Source organism: Chiroxiphia lanceolata, chromosome 8 (genome assembly GCF_009829145.1).
Source record: "Chiroxiphia lanceolata isolate bChiLan1 chromosome 8, bChiLan1.pri, whole genome shotgun sequence".
Taxonomy (NCBI): domain Eukaryota; kingdom Metazoa; phylum Chordata; class Aves; order Passeriformes; family Pipridae; genus Chiroxiphia; species Chiroxiphia lanceolata.
In genome coordinates this window covers 3,234,682-3,243,891 of record NC_045644.1, presented here as the reverse complement: position 1 = coordinate 3,243,891, position 9,210 = coordinate 3,234,682, and positions in this window count along the sequence as shown.

The window sequence follows — 9,210 nt, the reverse complement described above, 5'->3', positions numbered from 1 at the left end:
GTTAAAATAAGGTTTTTTTAAAGGATGGAGAGGGAGCTGTTTCCTAGTTGCCTTTCCTGTCTCTTTAAATCAGTTTTAACTGGGAATGCTGAGAGTTTGCAAGCAATCAGGACAGCTTTCTCGTCAAGGCAGCCAAGCCTTAACCCCTGCACAATAAGAAAGCAAAAGATACCCTGCAGCACAGTTACTGGGGCTTGGTAAGTGCTTGTGCACGTGTGTGAGAGCTCTCTGCTCGGGCAGATTTTCCCTCTGTGCCCAAAGCCCTGCCAGAGCCGTGTGTCTCCACGTACAGCAGCTGTTCCCTGCAGCCACTCGGGATCATGGCTCAGGAGCTGTCACCCTGCACGCTGTCAGGGCTTTGCATGCTGTAGGAAAGCCCCTTTTCTTTCACTTCAGATTTGTCCTGTTTTCTTAAACCAGGCTTTAAAGGGCTAACAGAGTCATCAAAGACAGCTGAGACTCCCCAGGACAGTGTGTGTTCACAGGTCCTACACACACACACTCAGCAGGGAAGGAGCAGCTCAGGGAGCAGAGCCCAGGTCTGTTTGTGACCCTGTGAACTCCCTGTCTCCAGAACACAAGTGCATGTCCTCATGGCATGTGGATGATGTGCAGGACTACAGTGTCCGCCTCTTCTCCTGAACCAGTGATCCAAAGCCACTCGAAGTTGTGGAGTCACCATCCCTGGAAGTGTTCAAAAAACATGTGGATGAAGCACTTGAGGACATAGTTTAGTGGTGAACATGGTGGTGGTGCTGGTTTGATGGCTGGACTTGATGATCTTAGAGGTCTTTTCCTACCTTTGTGGTTCTGTGAGAAAAGCCTAAATGTGACTCCTTCTTTAAATAAGATGGGTCTTAAGAAGAGGTAGGCTAAGGAGATGAGAGAGAAGATGAAGGCTTTGCTTCAGGACAAAGATTATTGGTGGACATACCTTGAAGGGCAAGAGAGGCTGGCAGAACTGTGAACTGTCTCTGCTGGGTCTCTTTACCAGGGAGTGAGAAAGCATACAAGAGTGGACAGCTGCAGGACAGGCAAGAGGAGACTCAGAATATGCTTTGGTGTAGTCTCTGAACTCCTTTTTCCAAGACCTGATATCTCCCCTCTCTCCATCCACCCCCTTTTCCTCCAGACTTTATTAGGGTGTTACTACTTTTCACATTGGCATGGAAAAGCCAAATTAAAGCAACAAGTTTAATGTATACTTCAGTAATTGGCCTAAATGAATGATGTGTGTGTCCTGTGCCCCACAGTTCAATAATTGCTTTTCTACATTCAACTCTATTTTATTCTATTCCATTCCATTCCATTCCATTCCATTCCATTCCACTCCATTCTTGTATCAAGCTCTTCTATGTTGTACAAGTTTCTCAGGTAAAGAAAACATTGTTATCAATAAGGTTAGACTCCCAGTGTTTATGGGGAAAATGTAAAAACTGATAAGAACTTAAATCTACAATCAACCTAGAGGTCTTTTCCAACCTTTGTGATTCTATGATTTAATGAAATAATAATAATAATAATAATCATTAGGCTTTCTAGATTTCAGGAGAAAGCTGAAGTTTTCTTTTGGTGACTGATTTGAGTTTCTGTATGTATTTCCAACTCTTAAAGGCCCAATTAATTTACATAAGTGATTCCCCTCTTGGTAATCCCTGCAGCAAGGGATGTTTACTGAATGCCTCTGGGTTTTTTAATGATGAATACCCAAGGGAGCAGGATGGACCCATAAAATACCTTCATTTTATACAGATCAGGAGGAAAGAATGTGCTGTGCATATGCTGAGGGTTAACCCCAGCTGGCAACTAAACACTACACAGGCACTCACCCTCCCCTGGGGGATAGAGTCATGGGATAGAATCATAGGATAAAATCACAGAATTGTTTAAGTTGGAAAAGACCTCTTAGACCATCGAGTCCAAGGAAGCTCTTTGAGCACTCATGTGAGTCAACTTTTGTCTGTCTTCAGCCCAGAACCGTGCAAAACTTTGGTGGAGAGAGAAGCCACAGCTCTGTCCCTCTCAGGGCTTGACTAGTCGGGTGTCATGGTGCAGATGTAACCTTTACACCTTCTCTGTCACCTTCACTGACTAAAGATCATTTTACTTCAGCCCCTCCTCTTCCTAGCCCCGAATAACCAACGTCACCCTGTGCCAGTGTTCAAAGCCGAGCTGGATAAGGCCTTGAGCAATCTGGTCTAATGTGAGGTGTTCCTACCTACAGCAGGGGGGTTGGGACCGGATGATCTTTAAAGTCCCTTCCAACCCCTTAAAATTCTATGATTCCATGATTCTTACCTGGCTCCTTACTCTCCAGCAGGTACTGTGTGTTCCACACAGGGAATGCTGCAGGCACACTTTGGGTAACTGGGGCCAGCCAGATGGTTTCTCACGGGCCACCACTTTGGGGAAGTGGGGAGAGAAACCTTCCAGTGCTTCACCACACAGCCCTTGTGCTGTGAGCACCACAGCAGCTCCAGCAGCTGCTCACCAGAGCCCTCCTGGTGAATTATTCACACTCGGGCTGTCACTGCTACTTTGCTTCATGGAATTAAAGAAACATCAGGTCCAGAGGCACATGGCTGATGCTTCTGGCACTTCTGCCTAATGGATGGATATTTAAGGACTCTTAGGGCAGCTAAGGAAATCAAATCAAGCCAGCAGCAGCAGAAAGCCATGGGAACCTTTGAGACAGGGATCTTTGTGGGTGGATGTGTGTGTAGGAGGAAGGCTCAGCTCTCCCTTTCCCTGGGCTGCTTTGGAGCCAGGTGAAAGCTTCCTTCTCAGATTAGTGGATGAGCAAGCTCAGTCACTTGGTGCCAACAGGAGAGTGACTTGGTCTCTCTGTGTTATTCCTGCAAATGAAGGAAGTTAAGTGACCTATTCCACCACGGGGTTTGGTTCACAATTGATATTTTAGAATCACACCGTATCAACACCATCAGTGATGCAGATATTGAGTCACACTTCATCTGCCTATGGAACTATGTTAGAACAGCATCCTTTTAAAGGAGAGAGTGCGTGGATGTACCTGCTTTATTTGGTTTACCTAGAAAGACAAAAAGGAGGGCTCAAAATAGAGTTTGGTTAATAGATTTTAAGTTCACTTCCATTTCTCACAAAAAATATGTTTATTAACAAAGAAAACTTATTTACATTTCAATTTGTAAAGATCTAGGAGACTTATAGTTTGGTTTTCTGTTGTTTTTTTTTTGTTCTCCACCTATTTTTAATCCTTGCCTCTTTCTTAAAGCTGATGAATAAAAGAGTAACTGATCTGAAAATCAACACTGAAGGATCTTGAAGAGCTCAAATCAAACAAACAAAAATTCATCATATTTAAATTAGAATTAATATATCCATAATATTGCAGCCTGTGGAATAATATAATTACTTTCAGAGAGGGAAATTAAATTTTTCCATCAGCTCTTTCACCATTCATCTTCTTGCAGACATGTCTGCAGAGGTTAGAAATATTCAACACTCCCCAACACCCTTTATGACCCAAACCCCAGAAGGTATTTCTAGAAAGGATGATTTCCAGCCTCCAGGAACTGTTGAAATATTATCCTGGGATCAGAGATGGTTTGGGTTGGAAGGGACCTTAAGGAACATTGTTCCACTCCCCTGCAATGGGCAGGGACACCTTCTACAAGACTGGGTTGCTCCAAGCCCTGTCCAACCTCACCTTGAACACTTCCAGGGATGAGGGATCCTCAAATTCTCTGGGCAGCCTGTGCCAATATTTCATCACCTTGACTATCTAGTGTGCCTCTTGCACCAGCTGAATCACCTTTGCAAAACTGGGAAAGAGCAACTCATACATTTGAAATCTACCCAGAACGTGTCATCGTCATCTGCAAGGTGCAAAAGTATTCTGATGCTACTCACATGAAAACACATCAATCAAATATTACCTGAATTTTAAGAACTGTTATCATTGCCCTGAGTTGCTTTCCTGTTTTCCCATCCATGTTGTCATCAGATGAGAGCAAACTGGTGTGTAGCCTACAAGGGGCTCCATGGGCACCCCCGAGTGCTTCTCCCACGAGGAGACATAATGAGGACCTATCAGATATTGGGCCTTTCTTCACAAGAGCTCAGCTGTCACAACTGATGGTGATGACCTTCAGTTTTTCCAGGCTTGCCATGAGGATGTGGTCCTTTGTGGATTGATGTGGTAACCTGAGCTTTGCTTTGCCATGGGAAGCTTGTACCTGACCAGGTTGGACGGGGCTTGGAGCAACCTGGGCTACTGGAAAGTGTCTCTGTCCATGGCAGGGGGCTGGAATGAGGTGGTCTTTAAGATCCCTTTCAATCCAAAACATTCTATGGATTCTATTCTGTGATACCTGTTCAGGTAACTTCAAAAGTGCCTGAAGATATTTAGAGACCTGTATTCAAGGGAGAAGGTGATGTGTCTGGAAAGCCTCCTCATTCAGGGAAAGTAATCAAGCTTTGGGGTGACCTCTGGTGCACTGCTTATAATTCCATCTATGGTGTGACAGTCACTCTGAGATTTAAACTGTCATGGGAAAAGCACTGGATATTTGAAATGCAGGGGAAGAAGGAAGAGTCACTAATTAAAAGATCCCAAATATTCTCGAGTGTCTGAAGACGGGTAAAACAAATTAATTCCCAATTTTTGTGGATGAAAGGCGGGACTGACTTTGCAATATATCACATTTTATATTGGTCCTGCAAGTGATATAAGTGACACCTGTCACATCTACACTGCTCTAGATAGAATTTGTTCACTTTACCCTGTAGCTCTTCGAAATGTCAGAGCAGAAATCACTTTTTGTCACATTTGCTCTTTTTAGATGTATGGTATTTCAATTTCCTCTTGTTTTAAACTGGGCTGGCTCCTTCTCACTCAGCAAAGACAAAAATAGAGGCTTGAACAGAAGGCTTTTAAAATGATACGTAGATGTCAGTGCCTGTTTCTATATTAAAAGTCATGCAAGAGCATGAACTCTTGTAAACTTCCCCTTAGCAATTAGTTAGCTATTTTATTTTTTATAATTTCTTCTTCTATAGCAAATTTATGTGAGTATTCATATCTATTTTTTTTCCTTACATCAAATGTCCATTATTAAAATTATTATCTAGTGGTTGCAACAAATGACTTTTGCACCTTGGTTGGTTTTGCTGTATTTGGTTTTATGTAATTGAGCAGAGTATCATTTCTGCTCTTTCTAATAAGTTCTGCAGGGGAGGAGGTTATTATACATATGGGGATGATCTAACCAAATATGTCTACTTTATTAAGGAAGGATATTTGGATCTTTGCTGCAGGCTGGGCAGCAGAGTTTCGGTTCAAAAATATATTTAATTGCCATGATCATATATATTTTTGCACAGCTTGGTTTTGCTTTGCCTCCCTTACTGTGCTGGAATTGTGGAGTTCAGGGCTCAACTCATTGTGTGTCACCTGCAAATTCTCCACCTGATGGCTTAACTAATTTAAATATACTGGGAAGCCTATTAATGCCATTGCTGCTCGGGGAAGGGAACATTCAATTCACAGGTCTCTAAGAAACTAAAAGACTCATTGCAAAGCAGTCTATTAAAGGCTTAAGTTATGCCCCAGTAACAGCTCTTCTGGGTTTGTGATTCCTTTGGATTTGTGGTATATTGACAAGGTTTTGTAAGGCTTCTTTTCACTGGAAGCTTTTCTACAGGTCCACTAGATTTAAGGACTTTGAAATTCTAGTTTTAATTATTGATTTAACTGGCTTACCATGGTAATGAGGGAATTATGCAATCCCTTCAATACAAGCAGCAGCCTTGTTAAAATACATAGGTTATTTCCAGGCCTCTAGTTTGGGAAGCACTGTTTATGAGGTATGGCATGCTCTTGCCATCAGTTTAGCTTTTTTGTTTTGAAGTGTTATTAGTGTAAAGGTTTCTAATTAGAAACTATAAATCTGAGTCAACATTTTATAAGCAAAATAGAATCAAAGAATGGTTTGGGTTGGAAGATACCCTAAAGTTCATCTCTTTCCAATCCCCTGCCATGGGGAGGACCTTCCACTAGGCCAGGTTGATCCAACCCCATCCAACCTTGGACACTTCCAGGGGCAGGGCAGCCACAGCTTCTCTGAGCAAATGGAGGGCAAAATGTAAGGCAAAAGGAGGTGAATACTAAATGTACTTGGTTTCTGTGTTAATTTAAAACAATTATCCAGCCATCAGCCGCAACCAGCAGGTTCTTAGGTTGGCACTGGAAGTCACCACGAATGTAACCATACTGGAATTGTCTTTTTAATCAAGGAAGATGGATCCCTGGCTTCAGTTTGAAAAAATGTCTTGCCTTCTTGTATCAGATTTTCTAAGGTCACACTAAACTGGAAGAGCTGATCCTGTCATCCTTTATTGACACCAAGGTGGACTTTATCTCTGGGATATCCCATCTGTAGCTCCACCAGTTGTTTTCTACAGCTGGGAGCAAACATGCCATTCATTTTATTGCAAATCATGTGTGATGGCTCTCCTTGGGCCTGGAGCAGAGCATGTTCCATAAAATACACAAGTGCAAAACTAATTGAATGAGTGAGTTGCTGTAGCTGATGTATGCAGGTGTTGGAGCTGCCTGGAGCAGAAGGAGATGTATCCCACCTACCAGAGCTCACAGAGGCTCCTGAGTCAAGAAGTCAGAACACTCTGTAAATTATTTCAGCAAAATGAAAATTCCAGGCAATAAACATGCTGGCAGCATGCCAAGCTGGACGTGCATAGCACTGAAGAATGCATTTCTGCTGGGCAAACAGACACTGCAATGTGTGTGGGTTCATGGATCAGAAAGCTGTGGGTCAAACATTAGTTTGCATTGCCTGGGGATTAATGTCTACTAAAAAATAGGGTGACTGTATCAGACTGATTAATTTCATCTTGCCTAATTTCATTTAGCTTAGATATCATTTATGTCCAAAGTCAATAAAACATATTGACTAATAATATTGATTAATAATATCTTGGACTTTAAAAAACTTTTTTGAAACTGCCTAAGGATGAAGGAAGCTTCTAATGTATCAGTGTTTTTTGGAAGGGTTACTCTGTTCCTCTGGAAAAAATGAATCATTTAATGAAGAGATTTAAACCTTTTTTTCTTTTGATCTAATCTAATCATGACCCAAGACAGGATGGAGCCATCCACACTGCCTTTGTAGGTGTATCTTAGCCTTGAAAATGAAAGATGGTCTGAGTCCTCCTATGGTTATACCCATGAAAAAATATTCATACAGTTATAAGATCTTTCCTGCTCATCTTGAAGTAAAGCAGGAAGCCTGTAGAAAGGAGGAATGAAAACAAAACAGTAAGATAAATAAAAAAAACCCCTGACTTCCTTTACTTTAAGTTAACATTACCAGACATGATGGAACAGGAGTTAAATTTCCAAGAGAGAGCTTGTTAAGTGGCTGATTTCACATCAACAACCATTTTGAAAGCTCTCACCAGAACACAGGGCATTGTGTTCATCTACCTGGACCTTCTACTAGTGTGAGTCTCATGTTAAAAAGGGTCAGTTCTGTAGCAGAGCATACACAGCCAAAATCCCACACTGCCACTCTGCTTCTATGAACATGGGAAAAATCCACCAGGGTTAGTCTTCCTTTCATTAAGTAGCTCAAACCAAAGAGTTCTGAGGTCTGGTTTTGATGCAGTTTCATATTTTGCCAGGTTTTAGCTGCCACAGCAGTCTGTGTTCAATAGCTCAGCAACATCCCTCATCTCTCCCCTAGCACAGAACATGTGGATAAAACTCCTCTAAAAAAGTCCCAGCCTATAACTCTGCCTTGTCATCCCCTTTAATTTCTTTTTTCCAATGCAGTAAATGTGTAAAATAACCCCAGACAATGAAATAGCAAGTAATGGCTGCTTTCTCCTGTGTTCTCAGTCAGAGCTCTCACTGTGAGTTACCTGTAATGAAAGAGGACTTATGTAAAACTCATACAGGGAGGCAGAGCCAAACTGGTGTCCAAGACCAGCCAGCTCCTGATGGAACAATTTAGAAAACTATCCAGTTAATAGCAATTATTAGCTGGAACAACAGGGATACCTTCTCTTTATTTTTATCAATTTTACCAAGGACTTCTGATCTGTCTCAAGGGAGTTTTTTCCATGGAAAAAGTGAATTTAATTCACATTTATATAGACTATTTCTGTGTCTACTGGTTAATCCATTTGTCTTTTTAAAACACTTTTCTGATAATGGTTCTGAGAAATCATTAGAAAAGAAAAAAGGCAACCACACAAGAAGATATGAGATTTGTGAAAGGAGCAAGTGAGGACAGAGAGCCTGAAGTGATCTGTTATATCCTTTATGCCATAATATTCTGGAACATTTTTGACTTTTCTTATAATAAATTTCACCTGGTAGCTGAGAGTCTAGCTAAAAATCTAATTATAAGGCAGAAAAAAAGAAAGCGATGATTTTTTTTTTCTATGTCCTTAATCACTATTTGATTTTTATCAACCCAAGGCATAATAAACATCACCTGCAATTATCTCCCACGCAGAGAGATTACTTCCTTTTGTCAGGAATACCTGTCATCCAGACCCAGGAGCCCTGGGTTGTTATTACTCAGGGCTCCAGGAACACCTGCATTTTCTTGGCAAGCTCTGGAAATGATAATGCTTTAACAGTGTTCATGTAAGAATTTCCTCTGCCTTCATGAGTACCTCATTGATCAGGTAGCTGTAAAGAAAGAAAAATTAAAGGAGTTGCTGACTGATTTCTTTTCACTGTGTTGAGGATCTTCTCCTCTTCAGCACAAGTTTTAGATGGATTCAGTTACCACAGAAAGCCCCCACTTTTGTTATTTGTGGGAAAGCTGAACTCCTTAAGGATTTGGACAGGAGACTCCTTTCCTGACAAAATGCTCGTATTTTCTCTTATGTGAAAGAAAAAATGTTAATTATTGCTAACAAAAGGTTTATTAATTCAATTAGCTCCAAGGAACTGTTCCTCCTTTCCCTGTGGGCCTGGGAGGTGGGGATGCACTGAAGGCAGGAGGAGCATCTCCATCCACAGTGTCCCTGCAGCCCCACAGCTAAACAATGCTGAAGCTTCTTTTTTCTTCTAGGTACATTTTTTTAAATGGAAACAATGTCTAAAAAAATGGCTTTAAGTGCAGAGAAATTGAGGTTGTCTTAACATATATCCTCTGCAACATCTCATTTGCAAAGAGTTTTGGCTCTTTGGAT